The sequence below is a fragment of the Carcharodon carcharias genome (genome assembly GCF_017639515.1).
Source record: "Carcharodon carcharias isolate sCarCar2 chromosome 35 unlocalized genomic scaffold, sCarCar2.pri SUPER_35_unloc_6, whole genome shotgun sequence".
Taxonomy (NCBI): domain Eukaryota; kingdom Metazoa; phylum Chordata; class Chondrichthyes; order Lamniformes; family Lamnidae; genus Carcharodon; species Carcharodon carcharias.
The window spans coordinates 1,081,582-1,103,202 of NW_024470722.1; positions in this window are offsets into that span (position 1 = coordinate 1,081,582).

Below are 21,621 nucleotides of genomic sequence, written 5' to 3' on the forward strand. Positions count from 1 at the left end.
GAGCGCTGAGCACAGTTCTGGTCCCCGTATCCCACAGTTAGAACACGCTCGGAGCACTGTGCACAGTTCCGGTCTCCGTATCCCTCAGTTAGACCAGACTCGGAGCACCGTGCACAGTTCTGTTCTCCGTATCCCTCAGTTAGACCACACTCGGAGCACCGTGCACAGTTCCGGTCTCCGTATCCCTCGGTTAGACCACACTCGGAGCACTGTACACAGTTCCGGTCTCCATATCCCTCGGTTAGACCACACCCGGAGCACCGTGCACAATTCCACAATCCGTATCCCTCGGTTAGACCACACTCGGAGCATTGTGCACAGTTCCGGTGTCCGTATCCCTCGGTTAGACCACACTCGGAGCACTGTGCACAATTCCGGTCTCCCTATCCCTTGTTTAGAGCACACTCAGAGCTCTGTGCACAATTCCGGTCTTCATATCCCTCAGGTAGACCACACTCGGAACACTGTGCACATTTCTGGTCTCCGTATCCCTCGGTTAGACCACACTCGGAGCAACGTGTACAGTTCCGGTCTCCGTAACCATCAATTAGACCACACACGGAGCACTGGGCACATTTGCGGTCTCTGTATCACTCTGTTAGACCACACTCGGAGCACTGTGCACATTTCCGATCTCCGTATCCCTCAGTTAGTCCAAACTCGGAGCACTGTGCACAGCTCCGGTCCCCGTATTCCTCAGTTAGACCACTCTCGGAAAACTGTGCACATTTCTGGTCTCCGTACCCTCGATTAGACCACACTCGGAGCACTGTGCACAGTTCCGATCTCCCTATCCCTCGTTTACACCACACCCGGAACACTGTGCACAGTTCCATTCTCCTTATCCCTCGGTTAGACCATATTCGGAGACTGTGCACAGTTCCGCTCTCCGTATCCCTCGGTTAGACCACACTCGGAGCACCGTGCACAGTACCGGTCTCCGTACCCCTCGGTTAGAACACACTTGGAGCACTGTGCACAATTCCGGTCTCCGTATCCCTCAGTGAGACCACACTCGGAGCACTGTGCACAGTTCCGGTCTCTGTATCACTCAGTTAGACCACACTCGGAGAACTGTGCACAGTTCCGGTCTCCATATCCCTCGTTTAGACCACACTAGGTGTACTGTGCACAGTTCCGCTCTCCGTATCCCTTTGTTAGACCACACTCGGAGCACCGTGCACAGTTCCGGTCCCCGTATTCCTCGGTTAGACCACACATGGAGCACTGTGCACAGTTCTGGTCTCCGTACCCGTTGGTTAGACCACACTCAGAGCGCTGTGCAGAGTTCTGGTCTCCGTATCCCACAGTTAGACCACACTCGGAGCACTGTGCACATTTCCGGTCTCCGTACTCCTCGATTAGACTACACTCGGAGCACTGTGCACAGTTCCACTCTCCGTATCCCTCGGCTAGACCACATTCGGAGACTGTGCACAGTTCCGGTCTCCGTATCCATGTGTTAGACCACACTTGTAGCACCGTGCACTTTTTCAGTCTCCGTATCCCTGGGTTAGACCACACACGGAGCACCGTGCACAGTTCCGGTCTGGGTATCCCTCGGTTAGACCACACTCGGAGCACCGTGCACAGTTCTGGTCTCCGTTTCCCTCAGTTGGACCACACTCGGAGCACTGTGCACAGTTCCGGCCTCCGTATCCCTCAGTTAGACCACACTCAGAGCACCGTGCATGGTTCCGGTCTCCGTATACCTCAGTTAGACCACACTTGGATCACTGGGCACACTTCCAGTCTCCGTATCCCTGCCTTTGTCCACACTCGGAGCACCGTGCACAGTTCCAGTCTCCGTATCTCTCAGTTAGACCACACTCGGAGCACCGTGCACAGTTCGAGTCTCTGTATCCCTTGGTTAGACCACACTTGGAGAACTGTGCACCGTTCTTGTCTCTGTGTCCCTTGGATTGACCAGACTCGGAGCATTGTGCACAGTTCCGGTCTCCGTATCCCTCAGGTAGACCACACTCGGAGCACTGTGCACAGTTCCGGTCTCTGTATCCCTGAGTTAGACCACACTCGGAACACTGTGCAGAATTCCGGTCTAAGTATCCCGCGGTTAGACCACACTCGGAGCACTGTGCACATTTCCGGTATCCATACTCCTCGGTTAGACCACACTCGGAGCACTGTGCACAGTTCCGCTCACCGTATCCCTCGGTTAGACCACACTTGGAGCACCGTGCACAGTTCCGGTCTCCGTATACCTCAGTTAGACCACACTTGGATCACTGTGCACACTTCCAGTCTCCGTATCCTTGCCTTTGATCACACTCGGAGCACCGTGCACAGTTCCAGTCTCCGTATCTCTCAGTAAGACCACACTTGGAGCACCGTGCACAGTTCCAGTCTCCGTATCCCTTGGTTAGACCACACTTGGAGAACTGTGCACCGTTCTTGTCTCTGTGTCCCTTGGATAGACCAGACCCGGAGCATTGTGCACAGTTCCGGTCTCCGTATCCCTCAGTTAGACCACACTTGTAGCACTGTGCACTTTCTCAGTCTCCGTATCCCTGGTTTAGACCACACTCGGAGCACCGTGCACAGTTCCGGTCTCCGTATCCCTCATTTAGACCACACTCGGAGCACCGTGCACACTTCTGGTCTCCGTATCCCTCAGTTAGACCACACTCGGAGCACTGTGCACAGTTCCGGTCTACCTATCCCTCGGTTAGACCACACCCGGAGCACCGTGCACAGTTCCGGTCTCCATATCCCTCGGTTAGACCACACCCGGAGCACTGTGCACAATTCCACTCTCCGTATCCCTCGGTTAGACCACACTCGGAGCATTGTGCACAGTTCTGGTGTCCGTATCCCTCGGTTAGACCACACTCGGATCACTGTGCACAATTCCGGTCTCCCTATCCCTTGTTTAGAGCACACTCAGAGCTCTGTGCACAATTCCGGTCTTCGTATCCCTCAGGTAGACCACACTCGGAACACTGTGCACAGTTCCGGTCTCCGTATCCCTCAGTTAGACCACACTCGGAGCACCGTGCACAGTTCCGGTCTCTGTATCCTTCGGTTAGACCACACTCGGAGCACCATGTATTGTTCTGGTCTCCGTATCCCTCAATTAGACCACACTCGGAGTACTGTGCACAGTTCCGGTCCTAGTATCCCTCGGTTAGACCATACTTGGAGCACTGTGCACAGTTCCAGTCTCCGTATCCCTGCGTTAGATCACACTCGGGAGCACCGTGCACACTTCCGGTCTCCGTATCCCTTGGTTAGACCACACTTGGAGAACTGTGCACCGTTCTTGTCTCTGTGTCCCTTGGATATACCAGACTCGGAGCATTGTGCACAGTTCTGGTCTCCGTATCCCTCAGTTAGACCACACATGGAGCACCGTGCACAGTTCCAGTCTCCATATCCCTCGGTTAGCCCACATTCGGAGCACTGTCCGCAGTTCCGAACTCTGTATCCCTCAGTTTGACCACACTCGGAACACTGTGCACAATTCCGGTCTAAGTATCCCGCGGTTAGACCACACTCGGAGCACTGTGCACAATTCCGGTCTAAGTATCCCGCGGTTAGACCACACTCGGAGCACTGTGCACATTTTAGGTCTCCATACTCCTCGGTTAGACCACACTCGGAGCACTGTGCACAGTTCCGCTCACCGTATCCCTCGGTTAGACCACACTTGGAGCACTGTGCACAGTTCCGGTCTCTGTATCCCTCAGTTAGACCAGGCTCGGAACACTGTGCACAATCCCGGTCTAAATATCCCGCGGTTAGACCAGACTCGGAGCACTGTGCGCAGTTCCACTCTCCGTATCCCTCGGTTAGACCACATTCGGAGACTGTGCACAGTTCCGGTCTCCGTAACCCTCGGTTAGACCACACTCGGAGCACTGTGCACAGTTCCGGTCTCTGTATCCCTCAGTTAGACCACACTCGGAGCACTGTGCACAGTTCCAATCTCTGTATCCCTGGGTTAGACCACACTTGGAGCACCATGCACAGTTCCAGTCTCCGTATCTTTCGGTTAGACCACACTCGGAGCACCATGTACTGTTCTGGTCTCCGTATCCCTCAATTAGACCACACTCGGAGCACTGTGCACAGTTGTGGTCTCTGTATTCCTCAGGTAGACCACACTCGGAAAACCGTGCTCAGTTCCGGTCCCCATATTCCTCAGTTAGACCACACTCTGAGCACTGTGCACAGTTCCGGTCTCCATATCCCTCGTTTAGACCACACTAGGAGTACTGTGCACAGTTCCGGTCTCCATATCCCTCGTTTAGACCACGCTAGGAGTACTGTGCACAGTTCCGCTCTCCGTATCCCTCTGTTAGACCACACTCGGAGCACCGTGCACAGTTCCGGTCCCCATATTCCTCGGTTAGATCACTCCTGGAGCACTGTGCACAGTTCCGGTCTCTGTACCCGTTGGTTAGACCACACTCAGAGCGCTGAGCACAGTTCTTGTCCCCGTATCCCACAGTTAGAACACGCTCGGAGCACTGTGCACAGTTCCGGAATCCGTATTCCTCAGTCAGACCACACACGGATCACCGTGCACAGTTCCGGTCTCAGCATCCCTGGGTTAGACCACACTCGGAGCCCTTTGCGGAGTTCCGGTCTCTTTATCCCTTGGTTAGACCACATTCGGAGCACTGTGCACAGTTCCGGTCTCTGTATCCCTCGGTTAGACCACACTCGGAGCATTGTGCACAGTTCCGGTGTCCGTATCCCTCGGTTAGACCACACTCGGAGCACTGTGCACAATTCCGGTCTCCCTATCCCTTGTTTAGAGCACACTCAGAGCTCTGTGCACAATTCCGGTCTTCGTATCCCTCAGGTAGACCACACTCGGAACACTGTGCACATTTCCGGTCTCCGTACCCTTCGATTAGAACACACTCGGAGCACTGTGCACAATTCTGGTCTCCGTATCCATCGGTTAGACCACACTCGGAGTACTGTTAACAGTTCCATACACCGTCTCCCTCGTTTAGACCATATTCGGAGACTGTGCACTGTTCCGGTCCTAGTATCCCTCGGTTAGACCACACTTGGAGCACTGTGCACACTTCCAGTCTCCGTATCCCTGCGTTAGATCACACTCGGAGCACCGTGCACGGTTCCGGTCTTTATATCCCTCGGTTAGACCACACTTAGAGCAGCGTGCACAGTTCCAGTCTCCGTATCCCTCAGTTAGACCAGTCTCGGAGCACCGTTCACAGTTCCGGTCTCCGTATCCCTTGGTTAGACCATACTTGGAGAACTGTGCACCGTTCTTGTCTCTGTGTCCCTTTGATATACCAGACTCGGAGCATTGTGCACAGTTCCGGTCTCCATATCCCTCAGTTAGACCACACTCGGAGCACCGTGCACAGTTCCAGTCTCCATATCCCTCAGTTAGCCCACACTCGGAGCACTGTCCACAGTTCCGGTCTCTGTATCCCTCAGTTAGACCACACTCGGAACACTGTGCACAATTCCGGTCTAAGTATCCCGCGGTTAGACCACACTCGGAGCACTGTGCACATTTTAGGTCTCCATACTCCTCGGTTAGACCACACTCGGAGCACTGTGCACAGTTCCGCTCACCGTATCCCTCAGTTAGACCACACTTGGAGCACTGTGCACAGTTCCGGTCTCTGTATCCCTCAGTTAGACCACGCTCGGAACACTGTGCACAATTCCGGTCTAAATATCCCGCGGTTAGACCACCCTCGGAGCACTGTGCGCAGTTCCACTCTCCGTATCCCTCGGTTAGACCACATTCGGAGACTGTGCACAGTTCCGGTCTCCGTAACCCTCGGTTAGCCCACACTCGGAGCACCGTGCATTGTTTCAGTCTCCGTATCCCTGGGTTAGACCACTCTCGGAGCACCGTGCACAGTTCCGGTCTCCGTACCCCTCAGTTAGACCACACTCGGAGCACTGTGCACTGTTCCGGTCTCCGTATCCCTCGGTTAGAACACACACGGAGCACTGTGCACAGTTCCGGAATCCGTATCCCTCAGTCAGACCACACACGGATCACCGTGCACAGTTCCGGTCTCAGCATCCCTAGGGTTAGACCACATTCGGAGCCCTTTGCGGAGTTCTGGTCTCTTTATCCCTTGGTTAGACCACATTCGGAGCACTGTGCACAGTTCTGGTGTCTGTATCCCTCGGTTAGACCACACTTGGATCACTGTGCACAGTTCTGGTCTCCATATCCCTCAGTTTGACCAGACTCGGAGCACCGTGCACAGTTCTGTTCTCCGTATCCCTCAGTTAGACCACACTCGGAGCACCGTGCACAGTTCCGGTCTACGTATCCCTCGGTTAGACCACACCCGGAGCACTGTGCACAGTTCCGGTGTCCGTATCCCTCGGTTAGACCACACTCGGAGCACTGTGCACAATTCCGGTCTCCCTATCCCTTGTTTAGAGCACACTCAGAGCTCTGTGCACAATTCCGGTCTTCGTATCCCTCAGGTAGACCACACTCGGAACACTGTGCACATTTCCGGTCTCCGTACCCCTCGATTAGACCACACTCGGAGAACTGTGCACAATTCTGGTCTCCGTATCCATCGGTTAGAGCACACTCGGAGTACTGTTAACAGTTCCGTACACCGTCTCCCTCGGTTAGACCATATTCGGAGACTGTGCACTGTTCCGGTCCTTGTATCCCTCGGTTAGACCACACTCGGAGCACCGTGCACAGTTCCAGTCTCCGTATCCCTGCGTTAGATCACACTCGGAGCACCGTGCACAGTTCCGGTCTCCGTATCCCTTGGTTAGACCATACTTGGAGAACTGTGCACCGTTCTTGTCTCTGTGTCCCTTGGATATACCAGACTCGGAGCATTGTGCACAGTTCCGGTCTCTGTATCCCTCAGTTAGACCACACTCGGAGCACCGTGCACAGTTCCAGTCTCCATATCCCTCAGTTAGCCCACACTCGGAGCACTGTGCACAGTTCCGGTCTCTGTATCCCTCAGTTAGACCACACTCGGAACACTGTGCACAATTCCGGTCTCAGCATCCCTGGGTTAGACCACACTCGGAGCCCTTTGTGGAGTTCCGGTCTCTTTATCCCTTGGTTAGACCACATTCGGAACACTGTGCACAATTCCGGTCTCTGTATCCCTGGGTTAGACCACACTCGGAGCACTGTGCACAGTTCTGGTGTCCGTATCCCTCGGTTAGACCACACTTGGATCACTGTGCACAGTTCCGGTCTCCATATCCCTCAGTTTGACCAGACTCAGAGCACTGTGCACAATTCCGGTCTCCGTATCCCTCAGTTTGACCAGACTCAGAGCACTGTGCACAGTTCCGGTCTACGTATCCCTCGGTTAGACCACACTCGGAGCATTGTGCACAGTTCTGGTGTCCGTATCCCTCGGTTAGACCACACTCGGAGCACTGTGCACAATTCCGGTCTCCCTATCCCTTGTTTAGAGCACACTCAGAGCTCTGTGCACAATTCCGGTCTTCGTATCCCTCAGGTAGACCACACTCGGAACACTGTGCACATTTCCGGTCTCCGTACCCCTCGATTAGACCACACTCGGAGAACTGTGCACAATTCTGGTCTCCGTATCCATCGGTTAGACCACACTCGGAGTAGTGTTAACAGTTCCGTACACCGTCTCCCTCGGTTAGACCATATTTGGAGACTGTGCACCGTTCCGGTCCTAGTATCCCTCGGTTAGACCACACTTGGAGCACTGTGCACCCTTCTTGTCTCTGTGTCCCTTGGATATACCAGACTCGGAGCATTGTGCACAGTTCCGGTCTCCGTATCCCTCAGTTAGACCACACTCGGAGCACCGTGCACAGTTCCAGTCTCCATATCCCTCAGTTAGCCCACACTCGGAGCACTGTGCACAGTTCCGGTCTCTGTATCCCTCAGTTAGACCACACTCGGAACACTGTGCACAATTCCGGTCTAAGTATCCCGCGGTTAGACCACACTCGGAGCACTGTGCACAGTTCCGGTCTCTGTATCCCTCAGTTAGACCACACTCGGAACACTGTGCACAATTCCGGTCTAAGTATCCCGCGGTTAGACCACACTCGGAGCACTGTGCACATTTTAGGTCTCCATACTCCTCGGTTAGACCACACTCGGAGCACTGTGCACAGTTCCGCTCACCGTATCCCTCGGTTAGACCACACTTGGAGCACTGTGCACAGTTCCGGTCTGTGTATCCCTCAGTTAGACCACGCTCGGAGCACCGTGCACAGTTCCGGTCTCCGTATCCCTTGGTTAGACCATACTTGGAGAACTGTGCACCGTTCTTGTCTCTGTGTCCCTTGGATATACCAGACTCGGAGCACTGTGCGCAGTTCCACTCTCCGTATCCCTCAGTTAGACCACACTCGGAGCACCGTGCATTGTTTCAGTCTCCGTATCCCTGGGTTAGACCACTCTCGGAGCACTATGCAAAGTTCCGGTCTCCGTATCCCTCGGTTAGAACACACTTGGAGCACCGTGCACAGTTCCGGTCTCCGTATCCCTCGGTTAGAACACACTTGGAGCACTGTGCACAATTCCGGTCTCCGTATCCCTCAATTAGACCACACCCGGAGCACCGTGCACTGTTTCTGCCTCCGTATCCCTCGGTTAGAACACACTTGGAGCACTGTGCACAGTTCCGGTCTCCGTATCCCTCAGTTAGACCACACTTGGAGCACTGTGCACAGTTCCGGTCTCTGTATCCCTCAGTTAGACCACGCTCGGAACACTGTGCACAATTCCGGTCTAAATATCCCGCGGTTAGACCACCCTCGGAGCACTGTGCGCAGTTCCACTCTCCGTATCCCTCGGTTAGACCACATTCGGAGACTGTGCACAGTTCCGGTCTCCGTAACCCTCGGTTAGCCCACACTCGGAGCACCGTGCATTGTTTCAGTCTCCGTATCCCTGGGTTAGACCACTCTCGGAGCACCGTGCACAGTTCCGGTCTCCGTACCCCTCAGTTAGACCACACTCGGAGCACTGTGCACTGTTCCGGTCTCCGTATCCCTCGGTTAGAACACACACGGAGCACTGTGCACAGTTCCGGAATCCGTATCCCTCAGTCAGACCACACACGGATCACCGTGCACAGTTCCGGTCTCAGCATCCCTAGGGTTAGACCACATTCGGAGCCCTTTGCGGAGTTCTGGTCTCTTTATCCCTTGGTTAGACCACACTTGGAGCACCGTGCACAATTCCAGTCTCCGTATCCCTCGGTTAGACCACACTCAGATCACTGTGCACGGTCCCGGTCTCCGTATCCCTCGCTTTGACCACACTTGGAGCACAGTGCACAATTCCGATCTCCGTATCCCTCGGTTAGACCACACGCGGAGTACTGTGCACAGTTCCGGTCTCCGTATCCCTCATTTAGACCACACTCGGAGCACCGTGCACAGTTCGGGTCTCTGTATCCCACAGTTAGAGCACTCTCAGAGCACTGTGCACAGTTCCGGTCTCCGTATCCCTCAGTTAGACCACACTCGGAGCACTGTGCACAGTTCCGGTCTTCGTATCACTTGTTTAGACCACACTCGGAGCACTGTGCACAGTTCCAGTCTCCGTATCCCTCAGTTAGACCACACTCGGAGAACTGTGCACAGTTCCGGTCTCCGTACCCCTCGATTAGACCACACTCGGAGCACTGTGCACAGTTCCGGTCTCCGTATCCCTCAATTAGACCACACTTGGAGCACTGTGCACAGTTCTGATCTCCGTATCCCTCAGTTAGCCCACACTTGGAGCACTGTGCACATTTCTGGTCTCTGTACCCTCGATTAGACAACACTCGGAGCACTGTGCACAGTTCCGTTCTCCCTATCTCTCGTTTAGACCACACTAGGGGTACTGTGCACAGTTCCGCTCTCCGTATCCCTTTGTTAGACCACACTCGGAGCACCGTGCACAGTTCCAATCTCTGTATCCCTGGGTTAGACCACCCTTGGAGCACCAAGCACAGTTCCAGTCTCCGTATCCCTCAATTAGACCACACTCGGAGCACTGTGCACAGTTGCGGTCTCTGTATCCCTTAGTTAGACCACACTCAGAGCACCGTGCTCAGTTCCGGTCCGCATATTCCTCAGTTAGACCACACTCGGAGCACTGTGCACAGTTCCGGTCTCCATATCCCTCGTTTAGACCACACTAGGAGTACTGTGCACAGTTCCGGTCTCCGTATCCCTCAGTTAGACCAGACTCGGAGCACCGTGCACAGTTCTGTTCTCCGTATCCCTCACATAGACCACACTCGGAGCACCGTGCACAGTTCCGGTCTCCGTATCCCTCGGTTAGACCACACCCGGAGCATTGTGCACAGTTCCGGTGTCCGTATCCCTCGGTTAGACCACACTCGGAGCACTGTGCACAATTCCGGTCTCCCTATCCCTTGTTTACAGCACACTCAGAGCTCTGTGCACAATTCCGGTCTTCGTATCCCTCAGGTAGACCACACTCGGAACACTGTGCACATTTCCGGTCTCCGTACCCCTCGATTAGACCACACTCGGAGCACCGTGCACAGTTCCGGTCTCCATATCCCTCGGTTAGACCACACTCGTAGCACCGTGCACAGTTCCGGTCTCTGTTTCCCTCGGTTAGACCACTCTTCGAGAACTGTGCACCTTTTTTGTCTCTGTCTCCCTTGGATAGACCAGACTCGGAGCATTGTGCACAGTTCTGGTCTCCGTATCCCTCTGTTACACCGCATTCGGTGCACTGTGCACAGTTCCAGTCTCCGTATCTTTCAGTTGGACCACACTCAGAGCACTGTGCACAGTTCCGGTCTCTGTATCCATCACTTAGACCACACTCGGAACACTGTGCACAGTTCCGGTCTAAATATCCCGCGGTTAGACCACACTCGGAGTACTGTGCACATTTCCGGTTTCCGTACTCCTCGATTAGACCACACTCGGAGCACTGTGCACAGTTCCACTCTCCGTATCCCTCAGTTAGACCACATTCGGAGTACTGTGCACATTTCCGGTCTCCGTATCCCTCGGTTAGTCCACACTCGGAGCACTGCGCACATTTCCGGTCTCTTTATCCCTTGGTTAGACCACACTTGGAGCACTGTGCACAGTTCCGGTCTCCGTACCCGTTGGTTAGACCACACTCAGAGCGCTGTGCACAGTTCTGGTCTCCGTATCCCACAGTTAGACCACACTCGGAGCACTGTGCACAGTTCCGGACTCCTTATCCGTCAGTCAGACCACACACGGATCACCGTGCACAGTTCCGGTCTCAGCATCCCTGGGTTAGACCACACTCGGAGCCCTTTGCGGAGTTCCGGTCTCTTTATCCCTTGGTTAGACCACATTCGGAGCACTGTGCACAGTTCTGGTGTCCGTATCCCTCGGTTAGAACACACTTGGAGCACTGTGCACAGTTCCGGTCTCCGTATCCCTCAGTTAGACCAGACTCGGAGCACCGTGCACAGTTCTGTTCTCCGTATCCCTCACATAGACCACACTCGGAGCACCGTGCACAGTTCCGGTCTCCGTATCCCTCGGTTAGACCACACTCGGAGCATTGTGCACAGTTCCGGTGTCCGTATCCCTCGGTTAGACCACACTCGGAGCACTGTGCACAATTCCGGTCTCCCTATCCCTTGTTTACAGCACACTCAGAGCTCTGTGCACAATTCCGGTCTTCGTATCCCTCAGGTAGACCACACTCGGAACACTGTGCACATTTCCGGTCTCCGTACCCCTCGATTAGACCACACTCGGAGCACCGTGCACAGTTCCGGTCTCCATATCCCTCGGTTAGACCACACTCGTAGCACCGTGCACAGTTCCGGTCTCTGTTTCCCTCGGTTAGACCACTCTTCGAGAACTGTGCACCTTTCTTGTCTCTGTCTCCCTTGGATAGATCAGACTCGGAGCATTGTGCACAGTTCTGGTCTCCGTATCCCTCTGTTACACCGCATTCGGTGCACTGTGCACAGTTCCAGTCTCCGTATCTTTCAGTTGGACCACACTCAGAGCACTGTGCACAGTTCCGGTCTCTGTATCCCTCAGTTAGACCACACTCGGAACACTGTGCACAATTCCGGTCTAAATATCCCGCGGTTAGACCACCCTCGGAGCACTGTGCGCAGTTCCACTCTCCGTATCCCTCGGTTAGACCACATTCGGAGACTGTGCACAGTTCCGGTCTCCGTAACCCTCGGTTAGCCCACACTCGGAGCACCGTGCATTGTTTCAGTCTCCGTATCCCTGGGTTAGACCACTCTCGGAGCACCGTGCACAGTTCCGGTCTCCGTACCCCTCAGTTAGACCACACTCGGAGCACTGTGCACTGTTCCGGTCTCCGTATCCCTCGGTTAGAACACACTCGGAGCACTGTGCACAGTTCCGGTCTCCGTATCCCTCGGTTAGACCACACTCGGAGCACCGTGCACAGTTCCGGTCTCCGTATCCCTCGGTTAGACCACACTCGGAGCAACGTGTACAGTTCCGGTCTCCGTAACCATCAATTAGACCACACTCGGAGCACTGTGCACAGTTCCGCTCACCGTATCCCTCGGTTAGACCACACCTGGAGCACTGTGCACAGTTCCGGTCTCTGTATCCCTCAGTTAGACCACGCTTGGAACACTATGCACAATTCCGGTCTAAATATCCCGCGGTTAGACCAGACTCGGAGCACTGTGCGCAGTTCCACTCTCCGTATCCCTCGGTTAGACCACATTCGGAGACTGTGCACAGTTCCGGTCTCCGTAACCCTCGGTTAGACCACACTCGGAGCACTGTGCACAGTTCCGGTCTCTGTATCCCTCAGTTAGACCACACTCGGAGCACTGTGCACAGTTCCAATCTCTGTATCCCTGGGTTAGACCACACTTGGAGCACCATGCACAGTTCCAGTCTCCGTATCCTTCGGTTAGACCACACTCGGAGCACCATGTACTGTTCTGGTCTCCGTATCCCTCAATTAGACCACACTCGGAGCACTGTGCACAGTTGTGGTCTCTGTATTCCTCAGGTAGACCACACTCGGAAAACCGTGCTCAGTTCCGGTCCCCATATTCCTCAGTTAGACCACACTCTGAGCACTGTGCACAGTTCCGGTCTCCATATCCCTCGTTTAGACCACACTAGGAGTACTGTGCACAGTTCCGGTCTCCATATCCCTCGTTTAGACCACGCTAGGAGTACTGTGCACAGTTCCGCTCTCCGTATCCCTCTGTTAGACCACACTCGGAGCACCGTGCACAGTTCCGGTCCCCATATTCCTCGGTTAGATCACTCCTGGAGCACTGTGCACAGTTCCGGTCTCTGTACCCGTTGGTTAGACCACACTCAGAGCGCTGAGCACAGTTCTTGTCCCCGTATCCCACAGTTAGAACACGCTCGGAGCACTGTGCACAGTTCCGGAATCCGTATTCCTCAGTCAGACCACACACGGATCACCGTGCACAGTTCCGGTCTCAGCATCCCTGGGTTAGACCACACTCGGAGCCCTTTGCGGAGTTCCGGTCTCTTTATCCCTTGGTTAGACCACATTCGGAGCACTGTGCACAGTTCCGGTCTCTGTATCCCTCGGTTAGACCACACTCGGAGCATTGTGCACAGTTCCGGTGTCCGTATCCCTCGGTTAGACCACACTCGGAGCACTGTGCACAATTCCGGTCTCCCTATCCCTTGTTTAGAGCACACTCAGAGCTCTGTGCACAATTCCGGTCTTCGTATCCCTCAGGTAGACCACACTCGGAACACTGTGCACATTTCCGGTCTCCGTACCCTTCGATTAGAACACACTCGGAGCACTGTGCACAATTCTGGTCTCCGTATCCATCGGTTAGACCACACTCGGAGTACTGTTAACAGTTCCATACACCGTCTCCCTCGTTTAGACCATATTCGGAGACTGTGCACTGTTCCGGTCCTAGTATCCCTCGGTTAGACCACACTTGGAGCACTGTGCACACTTCCAGTCTCCGTATCCCTGCGTTAGATCACACTCGGAGCACCGTGCACGGTTCCGGTCTTTATATCCCTCGGTTAGACCACACTTAGAGCAGCGTGCACAGTTCCAGTCTCCGTATCCCTCAGTTAGACCAGTCTCGGAGCACCGTTCACAGTTCCGGTCTCCGTATCCCTTGGTTAGACCATACTTGGAGAACTGTGCACCGTTCTTGTCTCTGTGTCCCTTTGATATACCAGACTCGGAGCATTGTGCACAGTTCCGGTCTCCATATCCCTCAGTTAGACCACACTCGGAGCACCGTGCACAGTTCCGGTCTCCATATCCCTCGTTTAGACCACGCTAGGAGTACTGTGCACAGTTCCGCTCTCCGTATCCCTCTGTTAGACCACACTCGGAGCACCGTGCACAGTTCCGGTCCCCATATTCCTCGGTTAGATCACTCCTGGAGCACTGTGCACAGTTCCGGTCTCTGTACCCGTTGGTTAGACCACACTCAGAGCGCTGAGCACAGTTCTTGTCCCCGTATCCCACAGTTAGAACACGCTCGGAGCACTGTGCACAGTTCCGGAATCCGTATTCCTCAGTCAGACCACACACGGATCACCGTGCACAGTTCCGGTCTCAGCATCCCTGGGTTAGACCACACTCGGAGCCCTTTGCGGAGTTCCGGTCTCTTTATCCCTTGGTTAGACCACATTCGGAGCACTGTGCACAGTTCCGGTCTCTGTATCCCTCGGTTAGACCACACTCGGAGCATTGTGCACAGTTCCGGTGTCCGTATCCCTCGGTTAGACCACACTCGGAGCACTGTGCACAATTCCGGTCTCCCTATCCCTTGTTTAGAGCACACTCAGAGCTCTGTGCACAATTCCGGTCTTCGTATCCCTCAGGTAGACCACACTCGGAACACTGTGCACATTTCCGGTCTCCGTACCCTTCGATTAGAACACACTCGGAGCACTGTGCACAATTCTGGTCTCCGTATCCATCGGTTAGACCACACTCGGAGTACTGTTAACAGTTCCATACACCGTCTCCCTCGTTTAGACCATATTCGGAGACTGTGCACTGTTCCGGTCCTAGTATCCCTCGGTTAGACCACACTTGGAGCACTGTGCACACTTCCAGTCTCCGTATCCCTGCGTTAGATCACACTCGGAGCACCGTGCACGGTTCCGGTCTTTATATCCCTCGGTTAGACCACACTTAGAGCAGCGTGCACAGTTCCAGTCTCCGTATCCCTCAGTTAGACCAGTCTCGGAGCACCGTTCACAGTTCCGGTCTCCGTATCCCTTGGTTAGACCATACTTGGAGAACTGTGCACCGTTCTTGTCTCTGTGTCCCTTTGATATACCAGACTCGGAGCATTGTGCACAGTTCCGGTCTCCATATCCCTCAGTTAGACCACACTCGGAGCACCGTGCACAGTTCCAGTCTCCATATCCCTCAGTTAGCCCACACTCGGAGCACTGTCCACAGTTCCGGTCTCTGTATCCCTCAGTTAGACCACACTCGGAACACTGTGCACAATTCCGGTCTAAGTATCCCGCGGTTAGACCACACTCGGAGCACTGTGCACATTTTAGGTCTCCATACTCCTCGGTTAGACCACACTCGGAGCACTGTGCACAGTTCCGCTCACCGTATCCCTCAGTTAGACCACACTTGGAGCACTGTGCACAGTTCCGGTCTCTGTATCCCTCAGTTAGACCACGCTCGGAACACTGTGCACAATTCCGGTCTAAATATCCCGCGGTTAGACCACCCTCGGAGCACTGTGCGCAGTTCCACTCTCCGTATCCCTCGGTTAGACCACATTCGGAGACTGTGCACAGTTCCGGTCTCCGTAACCCTCGGTTAGCCCACACTCGGAGCACCGTGCATTGTTTCAGTCTCCGTATCCCTGGGTTAGACCACTCTCGGAGCACCGTGCACAGTTCCGGTCTCCGTACCCCTCAGTTAGACCACACTCGGAGCACTGTGCACTGTTCCGGTCTCCGTATCCCTCGGTTAGAACACACACGGAGCACTGTGCACAGTTCCGGAATCCGTATCCCTCAGTCAGACCACACACGGATCACCGTGCACAGTTCCGGTCTCAGCATCCCTAGGGTTAGACCACATTCGGAGCCCTTTGCGGAGTTCTGGTCTCTTTATCCCTTGGTTAGACCACATTCGGAGCACTGTGCACAGTTCTGGTGTCTGTATCCCTCGGTTAGACCACACTTGGATCACTGTGCACAGTTCTGGTCTCCATATCCCTCAGTTTGACCAGACTCGGAGCACCGTGCACAGTTCTGTTCTCCGTATCCCTCAGTTAGACCACACTCGGAGCACCGTGCACAGTTCCGGTCTACGTATCCCTCGGTTAGACCACACCCGGAGCACTGTGCACAGTTCCGGTGTCCGTATCCCTCGGTTAGACCACACTCGGAGCACTGTGCACAATTCCGGTCTCCCTATCCCTTGTTTAGAGCACACTCAGAGCTCTGTGCACAATTCCGGTCTTCGTATCCCTCAGGTAGACCACACTCGGAACACTGTGCACATTTCCGGTCTCCGTACCCCTCGATTAGACCACACTCGGAGAACTGTGCACAATTCTGGTCTCCGTATCCATCGGTTAGAGCACACTCGGAGTACTGTTAACAGTTCCGTACACCGTCTCCCTCGGTTAGACCATATTCGGAGACTGTGCACTGTTCCGGTCCTTGTATCCCTCGGTTAGACCACACTCGGAGCACCGTGCACAGTTCCAGTCTCCGTATCCCTGCGTTAGATCACACTCGGAGCACCGTGCACAGTTCCGGTCTCCGTATCCCTTGGTTAGACCATACTTGGAGAACTGTGCACCGTTCTTGTCTCTGTGTCCCTTGGATATACCAGACTCGGAGCATTGTGCACAGTTCCGGTCTCTGTATCCCTCAGTTAGACCACACTCGGAGCACCGTGCACAGTTCCAGTCTCCATATCCCTCAGTTAGCCCACACTCGGAGCACTGTGCACAGTTCCGGTCTCTGTATCCCTCAGTTAGACCACACTCGGAACACTGTGCACAATTCCGGTCTCAGCATCCCTGGGTTAGACCACACTCGGAGCCCTTTGTGGAGTTCCGGTCTCTTTATCCCTTGGTTAGACCACATTCGGAACACTGTGCACAATTCCGGTCTCTGTATCCCTGGGTTAGACCACACTCGGAGCACTGTGCACAGTTCTGGTGTCCGTATCCCTCGGTTAGACCACACTTGGATCACTGTGCACAGTTCCGGTCTCCATATCCCTCAGTTTGACCAGACTCAGAGCACTGTGCACAATTCCGGTCTCCGTATCCCTCAGTTTGACCAGACTCAGAGCACTGTGCACAGTTCCGGTCTACGTATCCCTCGGTTAGACCACACTCGGAGCATTGTGCACAGTTCTGGTGTCCGTATCCCTCGGTTAGACCACACTCGGAGCACTGTGCACAATTCCGGTCTCCCTATCCCTTGTTTAGAGCACACTCAGAGCTCTGTGCACAATTCCGGTCTTCGTATCCCTCAGGTAGACCACACTCGGAACACTGTGCACATTTCCGGTCTCCGTACCCCTCGATTAGACCACACTCGGAGAACTGTGCACAATTCTGGTCTCCGTATCCATCGGTTAGACCACACTCGGAGTAGTGTTAACAGTTCCGTACACCGTCTCCCTCGGTTAGACCATATTTGGAGACTGTGCACCGTTCCGGTCCTAGTATCCCTCGGTTAGACCACACTTGGAGCACTGTGCACCCTTCTTGTCTCTGTGTCCCTTGGATATACCAGACTCGGAGCATTGTGCACAGTTCCGGTCTCCGTATCCCTCAGTTAGACCACACTCGGAGCACCGTGCACAGTTCCAGTCTCCATATCCCTCAGTTAGCCCACACTCGGAGCACTGTGCACAGTTCCGGTCTCTGTATCCCTCAGTTAGACCACACTCGGAACACTGTGCACAATTCCGGTCTAAGTATCCCGCGGTTAGACCACACTCGGAGCACTGTGCACATTTTAGGTCTCCATACTCCTCGGTTAGACCACACTCGGAGCACTGTGCACAGTTCCGCTCACCGTATCCCTCGGTTAGACCACACTTGGAGCACTGTGCACAGTTCCGGTCTGTGTATCCCTCAGTTAGACCACGCTCGGAGCACCGTGCACAGTTCCGGTCTCCGTATCCCTTGGTTAGACCATACTTGGAGAACTGTGCACCGTTCTTGTCTCTGTGTCCCTTGGATATACCAGACTCGGAGCACTGTGCGCAGTTCCACTCTCCGTATCCCTCAGTTAGACCACACTCGGAGCACCGTGCATTGTTTCAGTCTCCGTATCCCTGGGTTAGACCACTCTCGGAGCACTATGCAAAGTTCCGGTCTCCGTATCCCTCGGTTAGAACACACTTGGAGCACCGTGCACAGTTCCGGTCTCCGTATCCCTCGGTTAGAACACACTTGGAGCACTCTGCACAATTCCGGTCTCCGTATCCCTCAATTAGACCACACCCGGAGCACCGTGCACTGTTTCTGCCTCCGTATCCCTCGGTTAGAACACACTTGGAGCACTGTGCACAGTTCCGGTCTCCGTATCCCTCAGTTAGACCACACTTGGAGCACTGTGCACAGTTCCGGTCTAAATATCCCGCGGTTAGACCACCCTCGGAGCACTGTGCGCAGTTCCACTCTCCGTATCCCTCGGTTAGACTACATTCGGAGACTGTGCACAGTTCCGGTCTCCGTAACCCTCGGTTAGCCCACACTCGGAGCACCGTGCATTGTTTCAGTCTCCGTATCCCTGGGTTAGACCACTCTCGGAGCACCGTGCACAGTTCCGGTCTCCGTACCCCTCAGTTAGACCACACTCGGAGCACTGTGCACTGTTCCGGTCTCCGTATCCCTCGGTTAGAACACACACGGAGCACCGTGCACAGTTCCGGTCTCCGTATCCCTGGGTTAGACCACTCTCGGAGCACCGTGCACAGTTCCGGTCTCCGTACCCCTCAGTTAGACCACACTCGGAGCACTGTGCACTGTTCCGGTCTCCGTATCCCTCGGTTAGAACACACACGGAGCACTGTGCACAGTTCCGGAATCCGTATCCCTCAGTCAGACCACACACGGATCACCGTGCACAGTTCCGGTCTCAGCATCCCTAGGGTTAGACCACATTCGGAGCCCTTTGCGGAGTTCTGGTCTCTTTATCCCTTGGTTAGACCACACTTGGAGCACTGTGCACAGTTCCGGTCTCCGTATCCCTCGGTTAGACCACACTTGGAGCACTGTGCACAATTCCAGTCTCCGCATCCCTCGGTTAGACCACACTCAGATCACTGTGCACAGTCCCGGTCTCCGTATCCCTCGCTTTGACCACACTTGGAGCACAGTGCACAATTCCGATCTCCGTATCCCTCGGTTAGACCACACGCGGAGTACTGTGCACAGTTCCGGTCTCCGTATCCCTCATTTAGACCACACTCGGAGCACCGTGCACAGTTCGGGTCTCTGTATCCCACAGTTAGAGCACTCTCAGAGCACTGTGCACAGTTCCGGTCTCCGTATCCCTCAGTTAGACCACACTCGGAGCACTGTGCACAGTTCCGGTCTTCGTATCACTTGTTTAGACCACACTCGGAGCACTGTGCACAGTTCCAGTCTCCGTATCCCTCAGTTAGACCACACTCGGAGAACTGTGCACAGTTCCGGTCTCCGTACCCCTCGATTAGACCACACTCGGAGCACTGTGCACAGTTCCGGTCTCCGTATCCCTCAATTAGACCACACTTGGAGCACTGTGCACAGTTCTGATCTCCGTATCCCTCAGTTAGCCCACACTTGGAGCACTGTGCACATTTCTGGTCTCTGTACCCTCGATTAGACAACACTCGGAGCACTGTGCACAGTTCCGTTCTCCCTATCTCTCGTTTAGACCACACTAGGGGTACTGTGCACAGTTCCGCTCTCCGTATCCCTTTGTTAGACCACACTCGGAGCACCGTGCACAGTTCCAATCTCTGTATCCCTGGGTTAGACCACCCTTGGAGCACCAAGCACAGTTCCAGTCTCCGTATCCCTCAATTAGACCACACTCGGAGCACTGTGCACAGTTGCGGTCTCTGTATCCCTTAGTTAGACCACACTCAGAGCACCGTGCTCAGTTCCGGTCCGCATATTCCTCAGTTAGACCACACTCGGAGCACTGTGCACAGTTCCGGTCTCCATATCCCTCGTTTAGACCACACTAGGAGTACTGTGCACAGTTCCGGTCTCCGTATCCCTCAGTTAGACCAGACTCGGAGCACCGTGCACAGTTCTGTTCTCCGTATCCCTCACATAGACCACACTCGGAGCACCGTGCACAGTTCCGGTCTCCGTATCCCTCGGTTAGACCACACCCGGAGCATTGTGCACAGTTCCGGTGTCCGTATCCCTCGGTTAGACCACACTCGGAGCACTGTGCACAATTCCGGTCTCCCTATCCCTTGTTTACAGCACACTCAGAGCTCTGTGCACAATTCCGGTCTTCGTATCCCTCAGGTAGACCACACTCGGAACACTGTGCACATTTCCGGTCTCCGTACCCCTCGATTAGACCACACTCGGAGCACCGTGCACAGTTCCGGTCTCCATATCCCTCGGTTAGACCACACTCGTAGCACCGTGCACAGTTCCGGTCTCTGTTTCCCTCGGTTAGACCACTCTTCGAGAACTGTGCACCTTTTTTGTCTCTGTCTCCCTTGGATAGACCAGACTCGGAGCATTGTGCACAGTTCTGGTCTCCGTATCCCTCTGTTACACCGCATTCGGTGCACTGTGCACAGTTCCAGTCTCCGTATCTTTCAGTTGGACCACACTCAGAGCACTGTGCACAGTTCCGGTCTCTGTATCCATCACTTAGACCACACTCGGAACACTGTGCACAATTCCGGTCTAAATATCCCGCGGTTAGACCACACTCGGAGTACTGTGCACATTTCCGGTTTCCGTACTCCTCGATTAGACCACACTCGGAGCACTGTGCACAGTTCCACTCTCCGTATCCCTCAGTTAGACCACATTCGGAGTACTGTGCACATTTCCGGTCTCCGTATCCCTCGGTTAGTCCACACTCGGAGCACTGCGCACATTTCCGGTCTCTTTATCCCTTGGTTAGACCACACTTGGAGCACTGTGCACAGTTCCGGTCTCCGTATCCCTCGGTTAGACCACACTCAGATCACTGTGCACAGTCCCGGTCTCCGTATCCCTCGGTTAGACCACACTCGGAGCACCGTGCACAGTTCTGGTCTCTGTATCCCACAGTTAGACCACTCTAGGAGCACTGTGCACAGTTCCGGTCTCCGTATCCCTCGGTTAGACCACACTCAGAGCACTGTGCACAGTTCCGGTCTCCATATCCCTCAGTTAGACCACACTTGGAGCACCGTGCACAATTCCAGTCTCTGTATCCCTCGGTTAGACCACACTCAGATCACTGTGCACAGTCCCGGTCTCCGTATCCCTCGCTTTGACCACACTTGGAGCACAGTGCACAATTCCGATCTCCGTATCCCTCGGTTAGACCACACGCGGAGTACTGTGCACAGTTCCGGTCTCCGTATCCCTCATTTAGACCACACTCGGAGCACCGTGCACAGTTCTGGTTTCTGTATCCCACAGTTAGACCACTCTCGGAGCACTGTGC